At 38.9% G+C, this 22,149-nt stretch overlaps 1 pseudogene; it reads left to right on the plus strand.

Annotated features, from left to right (window-relative positions):
- Positions 1–12,074: 12,074 nt before the first annotated feature.
- Positions 12,075–12,494, plus strand: LOC124973354 (protein FAM107B-like; annotated as a pseudogene).
- Positions 12,495–22,149: the final 9,655 nt, after the last annotated feature.

Raw genomic sequence — 22,149 nt, forward strand, 5'->3', positions numbered from 1 at the left:
ATATTCTATACATGTCTATTAAGTCTAGGTTATTGATTGTGTTATTGAGTTCTATAGTTTCTTTGGTTGGACTTGGTTTGGAAGATCTATCTAGTGGTGACAGTGGTGCGTTAAAGTCAACCAGAAATGTTGTGTTTTGGTATGTGATTCCTGAAATTGAGAAGGATTTGTTTGATGTAGAGGGATGCACCATTGTTTGGGGCATAAATATTTACTCTCCTTATGTCTTCCTGATTTATGGTTCCCTTAAGCATTATGAAATGTCCTTCTTTATCCCTTCTGACTAACTTTGGTTTGAAGTCCACTTTATCTGATATAAGGATGGAAACCCCCACTTTTTTACTGAGTCCATGTGCGTGGTAGGTTTTTTTCAATCCTTTTACCTTTAGTCTGTGGGGTGTCTTTTTCTATGAGATGAGTCCCTTGAAGGCAGCATATTGTTGGGTCTTTCTTTTTAATCCATTCTGCCAGTCTATGTCTTTTGATTGATGTGTTCAGGCCATTAACATTCAGGGTTATTATTGAGATATGATTTGTATTCCTAGTAATTTGGCTTATTTTTTGGTTTTTAAGTTGACTTCGTTTCTCCTTTGAGTTGTTTTTCTCAAAGGTAGTTCCTCCCTTTGCTGACCTACATTGTTGTTTTCATTTCCTCCTCATGGAATATTTTGTTGAGAACATTCTGTAGTGCAGGCTTTCCATTTGTAAATTCTTTTAACTTTTGTTTATCATGGACAGATTTTATTTCTTCTTCAAATCTGAAGGTTAGCTTTGCTGGGTATATGATTCTTGGTTAGCAACCATGTTCTCTCAGAGCTTGAAATATGCTGTTCCAGTCCGTTCTAGCTTTTAGAGTCTGGGTTGAGAAGTCGGCTGCTATCCATATTGGTCTGCCCCTATATAATCTGATGCTTTTCTCTCACGGCCTTCAAAATCCTATCATTATTTTGAATGTTAGGCATTTTCATTATAATGTGCCTTGATGTGGATTTGCTGTGATTCTGTGCAATTGGTGTTCTGTAAGCCTCTTGTATTTGATTTTCCATTTCATTCTTCAGGTTTGGGAAATTTTCTGTTATTATTTCATTTAATAGGTTGTTCATTCCTTTGGTTTTTTCTCTGTGCCTTCGTCAATCCCAATAATTCTTAAATTTGGTCTTTTCATGATGTCCTATAGTTGTTGGAGATTCTGTTCATGATTTCTTACCAACTTCTCTGTTTGGGCAACTTTATTTTCAAAATTAAATATTTTGTCCTCATTGTTTGGTGTTCTGTTTTCCAAGTGGTCTTGTCTTTTGGTGATGCTTTCCATTGAGTTTTTTATTTGGTTTATCTTCTCCTTCATTTCATGGATTTCCATTTGTTATTTTTTTTGTTGTTGCTTTTTTTTTTTTTTTTGAGAATCCCTATCTTTTCATTGAAATGATCTTTTGCTTCCTGCATGTGCTCTTTCATCTTATTGGTATTATCATTCATTGCCTGCATTTGCTGTTTATCTCATCCCTTGCTTTGTGCATTATCTTAATCATGTATAATCTGAAGTCCTTTTCTGACATTTCTTCTAACATACTGTCATTGGATTCTATTAATATAGAATCTAGATTTGTTTGGATCATTTTCTTCCCTTGTTTTTTTGTGTTGTTCATGTATCTTCCCCTCTAGCAGTGCAGATCTGGGGTATTGAAGATTTGGCCCTATAGGCTTATAGTGGCCCTATAGGTTTCCAAAACCCTTTCTTGAAGGGGAGATCAATATTAGCAGTGCCCAAATCAGACACTATGCAATCTTAGACCAAATAGCCCCTATGGGAACAATAACAACATTGTCATAATAAACAAAATTAGTTCAAATATTATCATCGGTAAAACAAACAGACTTGCAATAAGGTCTGCAGTTTCTAATGGAGGACAAAGAGGATGCAGAGGAATGTAGAATGTGGCTGTTAATGGGATAAGAAAATAATATACAGAAGTTCTAAAAAAAAGAAAGGGTGAGAATGTAATGAAAAGAAATCAGATGTTAGCATGCAAAAAAGGGAGAAAGAGACTCTAAGGGAACAGGTAAACAAAAGGAAAAGAGAGCAATGAAAGTAAAGATATAAAAATTTCAACTTTTTCAATAAGGAGAAAAAAGAAAATCTACAGTATAACAGTCATATACTAATGAAACCTTCCAGTGTTCAGTAGCTTGATGCATAAGAGATACCTGACAATGAACTTCAAGTCTCCAGCAGGCATAGCAGGATGGGATTTGTCCCACCCAAAGATCGGAGCTGTGGCTTCCAGGATTATCCAAGAACCACTCTGGCTTGGAAATGTGTTGGCAAATCGGGAGCTGCAGCTCAGGTGTGGACGTGGTCAGCTGGAGGTCCTGGAGACAGGATGCAGTTGGTCTAGCAGGGGTCCTGGAGGTCCAGTGTGTTTTGTGTGGTTGTGGGATCCTGGAGGCTGGATGTAATCAGTTGGTCTGGGTTCCTGGTGATAGGACCCAATCAGTTGTTCTGGGGTTCCTGGCAGCAGGGATCAGTCAGTCGATGTGAGGGCTCCATAGGCAGGGAGTAATCAGTTGGGCTGAGGTATTCTGGAGATGGGACTCAGCCAGTCTGGCCAGGGGTCCAATGGGGCCTGGCTCTTGTCTCAAAATGGTGTCAGCCAAGTGTAATCAAACCCGCAGGTACTGTAACAGTGAACTTCCAGGCAGCAGCAGGCAGCTGGTGCTCCACTGGTGCTCCAAATGGCGGTCCGTGATCCATTTGCTGACTGTTGTCAGATGATTGGGAGGTGAGCCTCGTGTGGTGGGTGATTGATAGTTGTAATGCAGGCAATGGACAGGCAAGAGGCAGGCAAATGGCGGATGATAGATGCCTGACAGGGAGCAATTTGCACTCAAAAAAGGCATCGATATGTTGGCAGACTGCAGGACATCACAGCAGACAAATGGGGTAAAATGAGGATAAGTAGCAAAAACTGCCTCCCCGAGAAAGAGATATCCTCTGCTTGAAACCCGAGTTAGTGAGTGACAAGGAACTCAGCCTCCCTCTAGTCTGCCATCTTGGATCTTGAGGTAGGTTCTAACTATCCCTAGTTTTTCTACTGTTTTGAACATGAAGGGGTGTTGTATTGTCAAATGCTATTTCTACATCTAATGAGATGATTATATGATTCTTGTTTTTAATGCTATTGATATGATAAATTATGTTTTTTGATTTCAATATGTTGAACCAACCCTGCATTCCTTGAATGAACTGAACTTGATTGTGGTGCACCATCCTCATGTTTTTATATGAAAGTTGCCAGAATTTTATTGAGATATTTGCATCTATGTTCATCAGGGATATTTTTCTGAAGTTTTATTTCTTTGATGTTTCTTCATCTCATTTTGGTATGAGTATATTAGCCTCATAGAATGATCTTGGAACATGTTTGTCTCTTGCTATTTTATAGAATAATTTGAGGAGTATTGGTGTTTGAAGATCTTGTATGACTCAAATGAGAATATGTCTAGTCTTGGATTTTTCTAAATTGGTAGACTTTTAATGGTGTTTTTGATTTTATTACTTGATATTGTTCTTTTGAAATCATGTATGACCTCCTGATTAAATATATGTAGGTCATGTCTCTAGAAATTTCTCAATGTCTTTATATACTTTCTAAACTTCTTCTTTTACATTCTTCTATTGTGTCATCAGTGGCTTATCTAATTAGGGCATCTTGCTTTGTTTATTCCTTTTTGTTCCCTTGTTTTTCATGTTGCTTGTGTGTTTTCCCATTTGTTATATGGATCTGAGACAATACAGATTCTACCCTGTACATCTGTATTGTAAATAAAGATTTTCATTATCCCATCTTTAAGAGGGGGACAAATATCAACAATATCAACCCAGTACAAACAATATACAGCCTCAAATATAATATCTCCTTGCAAGGCTTTCGCTGCCCCTCTTGCTATAAGCAGTAATGATGAGTTCAATCACTGTGCACAAGAAAATCAGAAATTTGTTATACAGATTTACAATCTCAAATAGTGGACAAAGATAGAACAGAAACAGTGCAGGACATGGTCTTCAGAAGGGAGAAACAGAGAAACTAGAAACAAAAATCCACAAGGCATGGGAGAAAAACCAACAGAGATTGGCTGTTATGTGGAGAAATGGTAGAAAGGGAATCTAGGAAGACAGACAAGCAAGTGGAAAAATACATACTGAGGGAGCAAATATTAAAAATATAGTAATATACAGAATATATAGCAGAACTGCAAAACACCTTGTTTATATTATTGTCTTCAACAAACCGATACACAAAAAACTCCCTGTTCCAAATATGATACAGAGAGGATTAAGAAGAAAAATTAGTAAAATAAATCTCAGTGTAAAATTGAACAACTGCCTCTGCCAGCATCCAGAAAGCTTCTCAGCCCTCTCTCTGACTTCCCACAAGACAGACCCTGGAAGACCTAGCCACTATCTAACCACCCTGAACCTCAGATGTCCTGGGTTTGGCCAGATTGGAATCCCAGGATCATAATGCCACTGGAAATTGGAGGGAGACAACAAGGGTTGGGCAATTGTGAGATGCTGTACTAGATGGGATAAGTCCACACTCCCAGGAGAAAGACCCCATTTGCAACCAATTCCGATAGGCACCCTGACACTGAACCTCCAGGTCCTGGCTAGTCTCCCCAGACACGTGCAGCTGTGTCCCAAAATGGCAGTGGAACCAAACACACTGGCAGCCCAAATTAACCCCAAACTCTGGCCAGCATCTTAAAATGAATGTGACCACATGCAACCAAACCTGGGGTCTGTGTGGCAGTGGACCTCTGGACAGTGTTGGAAATGGTAGCAGAATGAGTCAATATTAGCTGGCAGGGGGTCAGCAAGAGCTACAGTCATTGGTGGTTTGGCAGCAGGTGGGGGAACTATGGAAGCAGTGGCAGTTGCAGCTCTGGCTGCAAGTGCAGCAGCACCCAAAGAGGAGAACTCTAGGTGATCTTCTGGGAGCAGCAAGAGTTTTGGTGTCAGTGGCAGCAGCAGCAGCTGTGTAATTGGCAGGTAAGTGTCTGAGGCACCATCGTGAGCAGCAGACCTCCAGGTAATGCTGACTGTGACAGAATCAAGAGCAGCAGCAGGGCCTGGAGAAAGACCTCTGGGTCCCTGAAGCAGAAGCATCAGGTTCAGCTGTGGCACAGGTGCCTGCACCAGTGGCACCTAGGGAAAAGACCTGCAGGCAGCAGCAGTGGTGTCCATGGTCATGGCATAATGGGCAGCCCCAGCACCTGATGAAATCTCCTCTGGGCATCTGTGGCTGCCTTTAGATTTAATAAAGTTTGAAATAATGTCGTTAACTTCAGTTCTTCTTGTTCTCCCATGCTTCTGCAAGACTCAGTCTTTGTAATGATCACTCAGTTTTTGCTGTGTTTAAGCCAGAACAATCACATCATTTGTAAATAATTTTAATATGATAATAGCTATAGTTACTGAGTGTTCACCAAAATGCTAAAATGTACTAAGTGCTTACTAGGCTCTTTAATATTTCTACCAATCCTTCTTAACAAAAAGGAAATCGAAGATAGATGAGATAAAAAACTTACTTTATGTCATGGAGATAGTAAGGGATGACATGTAGGTACAAATTGAGACTCTTTTACGTCTTTGCATGTCTCTATAACTACTGAGCTTGCCTGTCTTCCAAGGACTTCTTCATAAAGATTACTCCTCTGTACTGCTACTTTATGAGTAAAAGTTTGTAGGAATATTTCAGAGAGAACCAGAAGCATGTACCAGTACACTGCAGATAGTACCAAAGACAGAAAAGGTCACAGTTATGCTGGTATCTATTTTATGGAAAGTCCACCTGTCTTTCAGGTGATGATGGTGGCCCCAGCTTCAATTTCAAGGGCCATGAATGACTTATGGGTTTGTTTGAGTCATCTCAGGGCAGGAGGGTTGCTTTTCTATGAATTCAGATTCCATCAATTTATCCACTGCCTCAGATAGCCCTAAGTTCAAACACAGCAGCCCTGATGCAGAGGAGGTGGGTTTAACTGTGAAAGTGGTCCACTTCACTTTTTGAATATAGATCTGAGGCTTATTTTTAAAAGGAGTGTGTTTTCCTTTTCCTCTTCTCCCTCTCCTCCTCCCTAACCATGGAGTGGGGAACAAGATTACATTGAGTTATCTGTGTTTCACAGGAAGGAGATATCTGCCAGAAGTTCTGGGAAATGAATATCTTCCAAATTAAAAAGTCAATGTTAATGTGCCATCAAGGTGCCCTGGGACCCTTTGTCAGGGCACACCTGGAATGTAGCCTTTGAAGAGTTTCTTTAACATGCCGTTTTTCCTTCTGATGAGGATAATGACAGCCTTTGTGACAGGAGTCCCCTGTGTTTCTCCTTTGCTAGCAAAGCAATAATTTTTTTTTTCTTTTTCACAAAACAATGTCCTTGTTATTTAATTGTCATTGGGGACAAGGACAGAGCATTTGGTTACAAATTTGTTCCCCTACCTGGGGACCCAAGAGCAGCTCCCAACTCTGGATTTCATGGGTAGGCCTGGCACTGCAAGCAACTGCAGTTCCATGCTGAATGAAGAAGTAAGGCAAACTTTTTGAGAGCTGACTACTGGAAAATTAGTAGATGGGAGAACTTGCCTTGGGTTGATCCAGAGGAGCTATTCCTGTAAGTAAAGGGTGTGCCTGAGGGATTCCCAGCAGCTGCTGAAGACCCCTTTGCTTCAGGGATCTCCAGTCTTCCTTTCCTGCATTTTAAGGATTGCTCCATCTTGATCTACTTTGAGATAAAGGAAACTGAATGCAGTAATGTCTGGACACCTTCACTATTTGGTTAACTCCCTCAGTGTTCACATTAAGACCCTTGATTCTACACATCTGGTTCCCCTTTGTGGGAATATCTAGTCCCTTTTTGTGGGGAAATATGTGATGCCACTGGTGTAGAAGTCATGGTTTAGTGGCAGTTGGGAACTTGGAAGAATTTTCCTCATCTGGTTCATCTGCTTTAAAGGTTTTCCTGTGTCAGTCATGGTTTGGGGATCCTCTTTATATGTCTCTAGATATTTTTGTTTGCATTTGTTGCTTCTCCCTTAAAACATGGTAAATATTGTGTTCATTCTGTAGATTGTTTCTTAGGAAAGATCTTGGCTGAATGGGCCACCTATAGGTATAAAACTGTCTAAGGAAGAGATGATGTTTTACTGTAACACTCTGCTCTTTGAATGATTTTCTGTATTATTACAATCTTGCACTTGGGTTTTGGTCTGCCAGAGGTAAAATAAATAAAAGATTTTCTATGTACAGACATGTATGGAATTATGTAATAAATCTTAACAGGCAAAAACTAAGTTGGATGCAAAAAGGTGCTCCCTCTAATATGTGAGTATAGCAGGACAACAAATTAGGATTTATTTATTTTTCTTTCCAAACAAGTGCTAACAGTCTGAGTACTACTTCTCAGTCTTGCCCAGGCAGCTGCAAATCATATTGCTGTGGGTCAGGGACACAGTCCTGATATAAAGGAGAAAAAAGAAAATCCTAGGAAAGCTGCCTGGTCTATAGAGAAATAGGCAAAGGAGGATGTAGCCTCTACCCTACTTTCCAGTCATTCTTTGCCCATAAGAATAATACCAGAGTTTGAGAACATGGTTCAGCTCACAGCTTCTGCAGATTAATGAATCTATATGAACCATAGACCACACCATTATTTCTTTCTGGGTTCTTGCTCCTGGATTCAAAGAATGAAATTCATGGATGGTGGCAGAGGACAAAAAGAAAAGAAATAAAATTAGTTTTGAATGAAAGGAAAAAAGGAGATGCATCTCCCTGTGATGTGAAGGGGAAACATTTGGAAAGCTTCTCCACTTGAATATACTAGTTCAGAAATTAGGCTTTGGACAAAGACGTTTATCATGCTCAACAGATATTAAAACTGTTAAGGTTAATTGTTGGAATCTATTCTGTACGGTTGTTGGGAAGGTACCAAGGTTTTTGCTTGGTCCATAACTTTCTATTTGGCTGTGTGCCTTTTGTTCTTAAGTCTGAATTTTTTGTGACTTCCATTTGGGTCTATCCCCATTTTTATTTTCTTGCCACTCTTGGTCAAAGAAGTGAACTGGAATGCTTAAGCTCACAGGGTTGCCCTTACATTTAAAAAAAAACCCATCTGGGGCACATTATATTCATTGATGATTAATTAAACTATCTTAATGGAGATGAAAGGTGAAAGTTGCCAATCACAAGGAATGAAACAATGGGTTCTAATATTATTAAATTGTAATGTGAGGACAAAATTGTCTCCCCTTATTAAGATCTGCCCTATTTGATCAGGGGACACTTCTGGGTGCAGGTCTTCCATCTTGCCCACAGAGCTAAAATACAAAGGTCTCCCTGAGTCCCCATGAATTCAAACATCTGTCATTTGACCTGATTATTGAAGAAAGAGGTTCCTAATAATTTCTGTGACCTTCACTAGACAGTGCCGTTATATACAAAAGTATGTAAAGAGAGAGTCTTTGGGTACAATTAACAATGGAGAACTCAATTAAAGTTGATGGCATTATGATGATGGTAGGGGAGACTGGTCAAACAATAACCTGTGTTACAACCACTTGAGTATAAATTGGAAAAAAATAAATTTAAGGCACAGATTTTAAATATGCCATACTCTCTAATCCCTTGCTGTGATAAAATTTTGTTATGTAAATTAAATGTATAGATAACATACTCACACCAAAATTAAAAATTTCAAATGCAAGTATCTTCCAGGCAAAGGAAACAGAACTTGCTCTGCTGATGGACTACTAGAAGTGAGAAAGGCCTTTTAAGAAAAAGTGACCCTGAGAAAAGTGATCAAAGTTATCTTAACCAAGGTAAGTTTTAGGAGGGATAACTTGTCCAAGGGAAAAAGAAAAATAATAGCAGCTCAATTTATAATAGCTAGATTGTGGAACCAACCTATATGCCCTTCAACAGATGAATGGATAAAGAAATTGTGGTATATATACATGATGGCATATTACCCAGTCATAAAGAAGAATAATATTATGACATTTGCAGATAAATGGATGCAATTGGAGAATATCATGTTAAATGAAAGAAGCCAATCCCAAAAAAAAAGAGCAGAATGTATTCCCTGACAAGTAGATGATGATACATAATTGGGGTGTTGGGTGAGAGAAGAATGGAGGAACTTTAGATTACATAAAGGGAAATGAGTGGGAGGGGTATGAAAAATGGAGGTAAACAGACATCATTACCCTATGTACATGTATGATGATACAAATGGTATAAATCTACATTGTATATAGAAATGAAAATATGTGCCCTATTTGTGTACAATGAAACAAAATGCTGTCTGTGAAAATAAAATAATAATAATAAAAGAATAGTCACTTATTATCTTCTGGACAGTTGTTTAAATTGTACAATGAGTCTGTATTGCCAGATATCCTACTCTGCCTCTTATGCCTGTTAAAACAGCTGACACTGATGAATATCAATTTGTGCAAGACTTGACAGGTATAAAATATTAAAATGTGATATCAATTGCTTTTAGATTTTTCTTTGTACAAGAAAAAGATGACTTAAGGTCTGGAACAGGCTTGATTTTCCTGACTAATCTAAATGTATCTGATTAGAAATATGTATACATCTGAAACTAAATATATTAGTCTGAGCCTTTCCTAAATATTCTATAAAAGTATAAAAATAAAAGTTCATGTATCAGCTATAAAGAATAATAAAATTATGGCATTTGCAGGCAAATGGATAAAATTGGAGAATATCATGCTAAGTAAGATAAGCCAATCTCAAAAATCCAAAAGGCAAATGACCTCACTGATAAGTGGTTGATGCCACATAATGGGGGGTGTGAGGGGGGCAAGAATGGAGGCCAATCTCAAAAATCCAAAAGGCAAATGACCTCACTGATAAGCGGATGATGACACATAATGGGGGTGGGAGGGGGACAAGAATGGAGGAAGGAGGGACTGTATAGAGGGTAAAGAGGGGTGGGAGGGGTGGGGGGGAAGGAAAAAATAACAGAATGAATTAAACATCATTACCCTATGTAAATGTATGATTACGCAAATGGTATGCTGTTACTACATGTACAATCAGAAAAAACATGTATCCCATTTGTTTACAATAAAAATAAATTTTAAAAAACGTTCATGTAGATTTAACCACTAAGTGCTATCTTTTATACCTTACATCTGGTATAGGGCAACACTGTCATTTAGAAAACTTACCTGTATCTGTCTGCTTTGAGTAGGTCTAATTTGAACTATTAACACGGTTCCCTAAATGTGTAAGAGATTTAAAGCTATCATTTATTTTTAGTAGTACTGCTAAACTCTGCATGACTGTAAATATTTGTGGATTCTGAATTTTACTGTGAAAATTAAACCTAGTTAATATAAGGACATCTGTATAATGGTGATACTATTAGTTCTTTGTATATTAAGTATACTCATGTTCTTCTAAGATACAAATTATAAATATAAAGCTTGGAAGAGCACTTTACTAAGCTGGAGATTCTCCAAACTGAAGTGGTCTAAATTGGTAATTTTAAATTATATAGAAATAAAAAAATAAATTGGAAATTTATATCATTTAATATTCTGTAACTGAACCTGTCATCAATAAGATATATGTAAAATTTTATGTTACTTTTTACACTGGAGTAAAAATTTAAATGTATTTTAAAATGATAATGAGAGTCTGATCTATTTAAAGTAGATATTGTAAGACTTACAAGCATTTTGGCACTTTCCAACATAAAAAAGGATCAAAAATATCTAGCTTTTCTTTGATTCGTGTTTCAGATGTATTGTTGTGAAGAGCCCAACCTAACCTGAGATAAGACTCTGCCTCCCACCTTGCTCCATGTTATAATGGCTCCCAAATAGTTCAGACTTTTGCTCATTTAAAGTTGTGTTCAAAAGATCGATTTTTGTTGTAAAGACTACTGTTGTCTCAAAATAAACAGGAGATATAATATAACTAAGTAAGGTTTGGTATTATAAAAAATTGTGTTTCTTGGACCATAACTATTATACAAACTGAATGCAATTTTGCTATTGTTAATTTCATTTTGTATTTTTCTTGTAAACTTTGTTATGTGTTAGTACTTTACAGAAGTGTAACTTCTAATATAACAACCCAAGTTAATTTGAGGTAATGCATAATCATCTACAGAGGACAGACCAGATGTAATACTTCCACTATGAATACCAACCCCAATTAAAGAGAAGGGGTAAATGACTGTAGAATTAGAGATATTGAATTTATAACCTGTTACTTCCTCCTTAAGACTTGTGAAACTGCCTTGCTGGATGTTTAAAAACAAAAACTTGGAGACCAAAATCAAGGAAGTAAAAGGACCAAGGAAAAAGCAGCCAGTATTTGACCCATTCCCTCTAAGGTCAATAAGTATCCAGAGAATGATACTTATTGAATGATACAAAGTCCTCTAAGGACTTTGAAATTATGATGAGTTACCTGATCTGCCAATCAGGATGATCAAAAGGTCTCTAGAGAACAGAAAGCCAGCTTATGGTGCACCTTCTGCAAAGAAGAGGGTCATTACAGACAGAAATGTCCCTGATACTTCCAAGAGAAACCACAGTTGGTCAAGACACTGACCTGATCCATCCTGGCACATGACACCACTGGTAGAGAAAAAGTAAAGGAGTCAGGAGGCTTGACATGCATCCAAGTGTGATTTCTGAGGAATTTCAGCTCATTCATAAGAATAGATATGAACAAGGTCAGTTTTGACTAGTTTGGTCTTAAACACCTGGCAGGAAAGTAGTCTGTGCAGTCCTACATGGACAACTCAAATGAAAAGCAATGTTTTGGCATGAGGCCACAGGGTACAAGAGCCACCCTGAGTCAGATGCGCTTGCTGACTGGCTGTTGGAGCTGCCCTCATGCCACCTTGGGCCACCACAGAGCAGTCAGGCCACTGGGCGCTGCTGTGGTCACCTGCAGCGAGCCAGGGAGAGAGCCACATGCCTTTGTGCACACTGAGACAACCTACATGAAGATACCATCCCCCAGGACTCATATCTCATCCCAAGAAACATCATGACTGAGCCAGACTACATAGAAGATGACAATCTGGAACTCATCAGGCCCCAGAAATTAATCAATCCTGTCAAAACATCCCAAAACCATCAAGATCTTCACGGAGAACTCCTTATGAATCAAAAAAGGGGTTTTGCCCCTCAGAATAAACCAGAATTGCAGAAGGTGATGGAAAAGAGAAAATGAGACCAAGTAATAAAGCAGAATGAAGAAGAAGCACAAAAGAAGAAATCTGACCTGGAAATAGAACTTTTAAAACAGCAGCAGAAGTTGGAGCAGCTTGAACATGAGAAACAAAAATTGCAAGAAGAGCAAGAAAATGCCCCAGAGTTTGTGAAGTTGAAAGGCAATCTCAGGAGAAGAGGCCAAGAAGTGGCCCAAGCCCAGGAGTCGTAGGACTGAGGCTGTCTGGAGACCTGGCATATCCTGCCATCACCACAAGAGTTGTCTAGGTGCCTCCTCTGCACTTGTCTCAGGGTCAAAGTCCCTGGAGAGAATTCCAGCCAGCCAAGAATCTTGACTAGGACATGGATTTGGTTTGATTTTCCTACAGTCTGGGTGGATAAATTATCTATGACAGTTGTAGTTCCCATTCACCAAATGAAGGACATTGAGCATGTAAGTTGGAATAGTGAACCTGTGTTCAGAGACTTAAAGCAAAAAGCAAGCAAAAAGAAAAAGGAAGAGGATACTGGAAAAAATTCTTGAGAGCTGCACTACTTGGTTTTTCTTCCAGTCCAAGTTTAGTAGGGCAGAGCTTATTTTCTTTGAAGAGATAAAGAAAATGTGTTTATTTCTTCTTTTGGTTATCTATAAGATAATTTAGATTACATAGAAGTGCATTTAATCTGTTACATTGAATATTTGTAAAGTCTACTTTGAGAAATCAAAATTTTCTTGTTTAATTTATACTTTCACCCATGTTAGAATTAACAGTGGAGAATGTTAATGTTGAGCACAGCTATTATCATTAGTGGCACTGAAATTCAGAAATAGATTAAGAAGGTATAAAAGTATGTAAAGATCCAAGTTGGTCTGTTTTAATTCCTTTCAGTTCTATATGTAACAGTATGCTTTTTGGTGGCATCCACTTCCCAGAAGGCATATCATGTAAATTAATTTATTGCTTTGATAACCAGTAGGTTTTCACTTCAGTTTTATTAAATTTCTTGCTGAGATAGTTCTTTCAGGAAAAAAAAAATTCCTCATTCCTTTGGAAAATGGAAGTAGTCTGTATAACCCAGCTTTAATGTCAAAAGTAGATGGTACAAAATCTGAATTTCACCTGAGTACAGTGTAGGGGAAGTATGCATCAGGAGCTGTATGGTGAGGTCTTCTTTAGGTATTTTAATGTGAAACAAGTATCGATTGGTCTCAAGGAAGATTTTTGTTTGTACATTTTGAATATCAGAATCCAAGCTTTGAAATTTTTTTGGTTAATGATTGTGTATTTCTTTACTTTTTTTTTTCTTATGAAGGAAATCTCACCACTCTCTTCAGCATGATGCCATTGGTAAGGATCATGTTGATGACTACTGTATTTCATCTCAGGAGAAGCTGAGGTGCAGGAAGAGGGAACTCAGTTTCCTCATGCTAACTAGCATGCTATTTAGAGACATCAAAGTTGCAAGTAATAGCAAATTCTCATGCAAAGTTGATTTTATACTGCTGACATGGAAGAATCCTTGTGGATTTAGTATGTTCTTCATAGAAATGATTCAGACAATAATTTCTATATTGAGGGCTCTTTTTACACTTCCTTATAATGCATAGAAAGCTGGATCCAGAGCTTTAGAATTCTTAACTAGCATAGTAGACATTAGCTATCCATGGGGGATGCTTTAGTTTTATTAGTCAACAGGTCCACATTCAATCCCAGTGTGAACAAAATAAGATTAAATGGATGATACATATGCTGCTAGTTGGAGAAATGTTAGTTGGTTACACCTGAAATGGATTATTTGTCTCATCAGCAAATATTATTGAAATAAAATATGACATGCTAAGGTTGCTCTAAAATTGTTTGCTGTTGAAGATTGGAATGGTGACTATTTTCTTATCATTCTTCCCTTATTCTACCACAAAAAAGTGTGGTAAGCGATCATCTTGAAAGAACATTCCTTACTGCATATTGATTAGAGTTCTTCCTCTGTGTTTGTGGACTCATACTGTGATTTGTAAAGTGAAGATTCAGGACTGGCTCCTGTCTGTATCTAACAGGATGTTTGATCTTGAGATCTGTTCCTTGAAGCAGTTTTGTCACTTGACAATAATCTGAAGGGCTGGAACAGTTTCCTTTAGAAGGACCAATTCTGTTCCTAGAGCTTCCTTAGAATTCATTCAGTACTGAGGAAAAGTTAATTAAAAATATTTTCCTTGTATTTGCACTCAGATCTGCAGAATTGTTTGTAGCTATACTACAAGGTCTGGCCTATAAAAGACTTGTAATTGGTGTGTAGAGTGGTGGGTGCTGCTCAGTAGCAGAGTGTGCAGGGAAGGGAAGCTTTGATGTTGTCTGGTAAGCTGGACCTACAAGCCTGCATTTAAAAGGTGGTCAATCTCTCCTGTACCTAACACTATAAATTGAGGACTTGTGAACATCTGAGCAGTTCTGTGCTTGGAGTCACTTTTTGACAAAAATGGCTCCATTTTTTTCATTCTGTGGTTTTCTTAAAATAGTTCAGTGTTTTATAGTATCTTAGTAGTAAGGAAGTGTTGCTTTCTAAGCTATAACAGCTGACTTTATTCTTCTACTCTGAAAAATCTTGCCTTGTTTAAGTGTATATAATATATATAAAGGGAGCCTTAATGAATTTGTTTTCATAATTTAATAGTTTTTGTATTTGCTCTTGTATAATTGTTTTTAATGGAAAGTATTACAGAATTGAGAAGTGGAATTCTTAGAACCAAAGTTATTCTTAATAAAAATCACCACATGCTTGGACCATGAAAAGAAAGAAAAAGCAATGTTTTTTTTAATATAATTTAAGTTGTGCACTTGTGAAAGCCCTACCAAAAGTAAGAAGAGCTGAAGGCTCTAAAGAAAGGGTTCTTACTGTAAGTACAAAAAGACAAGAGGCAGACCTTAGCGGATTCAGAGGAGACTTTATTCCTTCACGAACTTGGGCCCAGTGTGGGTTCACTTTCCAGATGGGAAAATGACCATCAGCTACAGATGAGATTTTGATTTTATAAGGTACAATGATGTAATTAGAAACCGTGTACATGCAGTTTTGACCATCAGGGGAAAGTTTTACAGGTTAAAACTTTAATTTAGTAGGGTAGTTCTAAAAAGTCTAAAACTCATTATTGTCTGGGAGGATAAGAGTCTAGATCCTGAGGGATGAGTACTCAAATCTTGCCCACTATCATTTAGGACTAAATTGCCATGGGAGAAGGTCAAGATTTAGGACCCAGCATTCAATATCCACCCCTTTGCCCCAGGGCTCATTGTTATTAGGAAAGAATGCCCTGGGAGAGGTTTAATGGTTGATCAATTTCCCCTCCCTCCTTCCAAGCCACACTGTGCCTCCATTGTCTTGGGGAGCTGTCTTATAGGAATATTATTTTCATATCCCTTCAATACTTCCAACATAGCACTGCACAACTGTTTGTAAAAAAAAAAGTAGCCATCTGTGAGAGTCAAATCTGTTTCTATGAGTCTTACTATACCATACTAACACAAAACCAAGGTACACTTACAGCAATGACCAATCTACAAACTTTTTATGACCTGAGACACTCACATCATGCTTGCAATGTAGCCTCTGACACTCATGTAATATCCACATTTGGTCTCTGATATTCACATAGTAAATTCAATCTAGCCTCTGACACTCACATAATATTCTAACTGTGACCTCTGTCACTCACTTAAAATACTCAATTTTGCCCCTGATATTCACATAATAGCCTCACCTGGCATCTGACACTCAAAAAATGCCATCACTATTACCTTGACACTCATATAATACCCTCAATGTGGCCCCTAATACTCACCAAATACCATCAACTTGGCCTTATACACTCACATAATATAATTGTCACTTTTGACACTCAAATAATACTCTCACTATGGTCCAAGATAATCGCTGTGACTTGGGAAACTCATAACATCCTCATGCTGTATCACACCCCCTCTGGCCGCAGAGAGAGACACGACAAATGTCTGAAGCTTTGGAAGTTTCTTGTGCACAGTCCCTCTCCCACGCTTCTCTTACTCCTAGCTTTCGCGCACTCCCAGCTTCCAGCTTGGCTTCAACCTCCGCCTTCGCCGCTTCTTCCGCTTCTTCCTCTTCTTCAGCCCCCTCGCTCTCCCACCCACCAGGCTTATATACACTTCAACCAATCAGGGGAGAGTACACGAGATAAACGCGGACAGCTGCAAGCATAGGATGGGTACACGAGGGGGGCATGCTCTAGTCACATCGTTAACTAGCCAATCATTGGAATTCGCTGGTTGTTTACTGTATAGCTGGCCGCTTTTGGCTCAGCATCAGGCGCCATCTTGACCATGCCTAAGGCTGGGGGTCTCAGAAACCCCGACATATCCCCTTCTTTACTATTAAACTAAGGCTCGGGACCGTGTCTGTCTTAGGCTGAGTGGTCAGCATATGTCCTTACCCGTCATCAGAGCCTGCAGAACATGCTGCAGCTCCTGTCTTAGGTTGGTACACAGCCACCTCCTTCATTACCCATCTTTGACTACCGGTCCAGCATCAAGAGCCATACTAATGGGGGGCTGTCAGCCTTTAGGGCGGTCATGGCCTGATGAAAGATAATTTGATCTCTCTATTGGCTAGCTCGTAGATGCATGCCAAAACGAATGAAGAGAAGGAGGCCAAGGCAGAGGAATACCACCATAGCTCCTAAGCTTGACCGCTGTTTGACAAATCTATAAACAGAAGAAAAACCATATAGCCATATTAAATACAAAAACAATATACATCCTAATGGAGTTACAGTATGGGCAACACAAACAGCTCTCAGGGAATAAACACATCCCAGTCCCAAAAGTTCTTGCAAGGTATCCACTTGTTCTTATAATGAGTCCATTCTCTGATAGAGTCTCTATGGTCTGTAAGGCTGCAGCTGTATCTTCGACCAAGTGATCGTTGTTATGGTTGTGTCAATGCTGCTACTGCAAGGACTGTGGTGGCAATGATCATGGCTGTTGCAATGTCAAAACCTCTTCTGTTTCTTGATAATAGCACTGGCAATTCTATATCTGCAACAGAAACTAGGACTGGTAGGAAGATAGAAATGTGCAAATTGCACGGGTGGCAAAAGAACCATTCCAGTATTGTGAGAGATAGCACACGATTAGTGAACAGTTAAGAGGTGTTATTAGAAATGTTAGTTGGTAGAAACATAAAAGGGAGGAAATACACAAGCTGACATGGGAGGAAAAGCAATATCACAGCTAGGGTCAGCAGAACGAGTTGCTCTACTCTGGGTCTGATTTGTAGTATGATTCCAACGGCAAAGTGCAGAAATTCCTCCTGTTAAAGCAAAGAAAGGCTAGAACACCTGAAAGGCAGCACGACCTGAAAAATCATCAGTAGAATTGACAGATTTGTAGAGGAATTGGTGAAAAACAAGAAAAGGAAGGATAAAAAATGTGTTAGTTAGAAGTGAAAAATATGGCCAGGCTAACAATGGCCCATAGGTTCCGGGTTTGCCTTTCCGTCTGAGTTTTTGTTATTGGAGGAAGGCTCAGACTCGCCATTGTGAGGAGGAGCAGCATCACTTGCATGCTGTAAAACTCTGATTAGCCTTTCTGGAATCCAGACTGGAGTCTGTTGATCCTGTGGGAAAATACAAACAGAGCCTCGGACCCAACGAAGGACTGGATCCGGTCCTTTCCAACAACCTGTCAGGATATCTTTCCATTTTGCCCATACTTGAGGAGTATTATGGGGATTATAATGTCGATCAGCTGCAGAATGGCCGTCCCTATCCAGAGTTAAGAAATTTAGAATGAAAAGAACTAAATTAAGTTTATCTTTAGGAGACTTGTAGGAGGCTCCTATTCCCCCTTTTTGTTTATTTAGATAATTTTTTAAAGTAAGATGTGCTCTTTCCACAATGCCCTGTCCCTGAGGATTATAGGGGATGCCAGTGACTGATTGGATGTTAAATGTTTGTAAAAACAACCGGAAGCTTTTAGAAGTATAAGCAGGACCATTATCTGTTTTAATAACTTTAGGTATGCCCCAGCCAGCAAATGCTTGCAGGCAGTGTTGAATGACATCTTTTACCTTTTCTCCAGAATGAGCGGAAGCCATAATGACCCCTGAAGCAGTGTCTACTGACACATGTACATACTTAACAGTACCAAATTCAGAAATATGGGTTACATCCATCTGCCAAATATGACCAGGCAGCAGTCCCCTGGGGTTAACTCCAAAGGATTGTACTGGGATTAAAGGAGCACAATGTTGACAATTTTTTACTATTTGTCGAGCCATACATTTAGATATAGGAAATTTTCTGCTCAAAGTAGTGGAATTTACATGAAATTTTTCATGAAAGAGTTTTGCTTGTTCCTCTATGGAAAAAACAAAAATTGATTTGGTGGCCATATCTACCAAGTCATTAGCATTGGCCAAAGGTCCTGGTAAATTAGAATGAGCTCTAATATGTCCTACATAGAATAGATGTTTACGCTGTAGGATAAGGTTTTGTAGCGTTGTAAAATAAGAAGCTACCGTGGACATGGAAGAAATATGGGGTACCATTTCAAGAACCTGTAAAGCGTTAACGATATATAAGCTATCGGATAGAAGATTGAATGGCTGATTATCTGCTAATTTAAAGGCTAATATTACAGCTGCAAGTTCAGTAACCTGTGCGGAGTTGGGTGGAACTATTATGGTGTGAAGTTGTTTACCGATAAGTACTGCACCTACTCCATTTTTGGAGCCATCAGTAAAAATGGTTACACAGTCTTTAAGAGGCTGGACACTAGTCACCTTTGGAAAAACTATGGGAGTATTTTTACAGAATTGAATCCAGGGATGTTGGGGATAATGGTTATCGAACTGAGCTGAAGTGGAACAATATAATACTGACCAATCATCATCATTATTAATTAGCCATTTAATTTGCTGAGTGGAATAAGGAGTTATAATAATAGACGGATGGATTCCAAAAACAGTAATGCAAGATTCTATTCCCTTGAATATTACCTGAGCAACAGCTTGGGGATATGATTGCAATGTTTTAGCCGGAGAGCTAGGGAGATTTATACTTTGCAGAGGTCCTCCTTGCCAAACTATGCCAAAAGGGGTATGTTTCTCTGAGATTATGATTAAACTTAATGGTTGAGTAGGATCACAACGATCAACGTAACACTGCTGAAGTCTATTCTCTACTAGCTGTAAGGATATCCGTGCTTCGGGAGTAAGTTTCCTAGGGGAATTCAAGTCAGGATTACCTTTTAATATTTCGAATAAAGGTTTTAATTCCCCTGTGGGTAATTTTAAATAGGATCTGATCCAGTTAATGTCACCTAAGAGTTTCTGAAAATCGTTCAAGGTATTCAATTGATCTGTCCTGATGGTCAACCTTGTTGGTCTGACTGTAGTAGCAGTGAGCCTTGTACCCAGATATTCTTGGATCTCCTCTAATTGTAATTTTTCAGGAGCTATCATTAGTCCTCTCTTTTCTAATGCTTGAATTATAAATTGTAATGCTTCTAACAAAACTTCCTTTTCTGGATGGCAAATAAGTATGTCATCCATATAATGATAAATCAACAATCTCTTAAACTTTTGTCTAGTAGTTGTTAACGCTTTATCTACGTATATTTGACATATAGTAGGACTGTTAGCCATACCTTGAGGCAACACAGTCCATTCGAATCTCTGGTCAGGCTGAGTGTGATTAAGATAGGGCAAAGTAAAAGCAAATCTCCAACAATCATTTTTGTGTAAGGGTATAGAGAAAAAGCAATCTTTTAAATCCAGAATAATAGTAGGCCAATTTTTTGGTAGTGCAGTGACAAGAGGGAGTCCACATTGGATGGGTCCCATAGGGTACATTTGTTCGTTTATGGCTCTTAAATCATGTAATAACCTCCATTTTCCTGATTTTTTCTTTGTTAAGAATATTGGAGTATTCCAAGGAGAGGTAGAATGTTGTAAATGACCTGCTTGTACCTGCTCTTGTACTAACTTATGAGCTGCCTCTAACTTCTCTTTTGTTAGGGGCCACTGTGGAATCCAGCGAGGCTTATCATCTTTCCATATTATAGGGATTGATGGTTTATCAGTGGCCCCTAGGAAAAACCCAATCCATGAGAATCATTTTTTGGTGGAAGTGAAGGCAGTGGTTGGGTAGATCCTTGACTATGTCTTCCTAATCCTTTTTTATCATCATAGTTCATATTTTGTAACATATTTCTTACAGGAGTCCCTTGGTAAATCTGATCAGTGGTGAGTTTCATATCCATTTGCTGCAGGACGTCTCGTCCCCATAGGCTAATAGGAACATTACAGACATATGGCTGAAATATTCCTGTGTGTCCCTCTGTATCTTTCCACGATAATGAGGAAGCACTTTGATTGGGGCTCTCTGCTACTCCTAAGCCTCTCAAGCTCTGAGCTGCTGTGATCAATGGCCAGTGCTTTGGCCAGACCATTGCGCTAATAATACTTTTGTCTGTTCCCGTATCTAATAAACCTGTAAATTCCATATTTCCCACTTTTAATTTTAGGAGGGGCCTCTGTTCCATATCCATAGTAAGGTTTATTAAAGTGGTTCCTGTTGATCCAAAACCTCCTTGTCTTTTATCTGTATTTTTACTGGGCCACAAAGAATGTTGACTGGGCAATATAAGCATTTGTGCAATGCGATCCCCTGGAGAGATGACCATAATTCCTTTTGGTGAAGAGACCAAGGCTTTTATTTGTCCAGTGAAATCAGGATCAATAACCCCTGGGTGTACTATAAGTACTTTTAGTGTTGAGGAACCTCTACCTAGTAATAGTCCTACACTGTTCTGTGGGATTTTTTCATGCCAATCAGTATCAATCATCTGCACCCCCATATCTGGGGTTAGTATGAGTCTGGAGGTGGCACAGATGTCCAATCCGGCACTTCCTGAGGTGGCTCTGCACTCCCCTTCTCTGTGGGAGGATACCACCGTCGGGGAACTTGTTGAATTACCCCGTATATTTGTTGCAGGCCCCGGGGAGGGCCCTGTCTCCCGTTTTTTTGAAGTTCAGAATTCAACCCTAGGAAATTATCCTCCCTATCTCTAATAGGCTGACAGGCACTATTCTGATGACTTCCTCTTCTGCATCTTGGACATAGCCGTGGGGCATAAGGTGTAACAGATTTTACTATAGTTATCTCTTATCTTTTGTTAGGGCATTATCTCCTTGCTGCTGATTTTGTGCATCTATTGAAACGTATTGGCCTTCTCATCTCAACATTTCTATCGGGAAACCTTGCCACTATGTTTCTGCCAACAGTTTCAACAGCTATTTCTTGCTACTAAGCTTCTCCAATTAGACATTGTCCTCCAGATAACACTGTGCTGCATAGCTGTCTCCAATAGTCTTAACTGCCTCTTTAAAGTTTTTCTAATGGTTGATGGTATCTCCATTTGCTCCTCAAATATGGGCAGGTTCTACAGATTTTGAAGCTCTTTTTATTAGGCTTAGGTTTCTCCTACCTTTTCCCCTTGTTCTTAAGTTTTCACTACCACTTGGTTTTTCCTCACTTCATTCTTTTTAAGCGTTCTTTTCTGTTACTATTAAATCCTGTTCATGAAGATCCCCCTTGTGGCACACTGAGCAGCTTTTCTTCTATAAACCCTGGGCTTATTTCTACTAGGGTTTGAACATATGATCATACAGTGGTTTCCTTATTTTCTAGTCCTTCCCCAGTGTTTCTCCCTGAGGGGTTGCTGCATTCTGAATAATGGCGTCTCATGGTTTTTTAATAACTCCCTAAGGGGTTGCTGCATTCTGAATTTAGACGTTTCAGACCCCATTGTTACTAATTTGAATAGCTTTAGTTATGGTAATTACAATAACCAAGC

This window comes from Sciurus carolinensis (genome assembly GCF_902686445.1).
Source record: "Sciurus carolinensis chromosome 14 unlocalized genomic scaffold, mSciCar1.2 scaffold_126_arrow_ctg1, whole genome shotgun sequence".
Taxonomy (NCBI): Eukaryota; Metazoa; Chordata; class Mammalia; order Rodentia; family Sciuridae; genus Sciurus; species Sciurus carolinensis.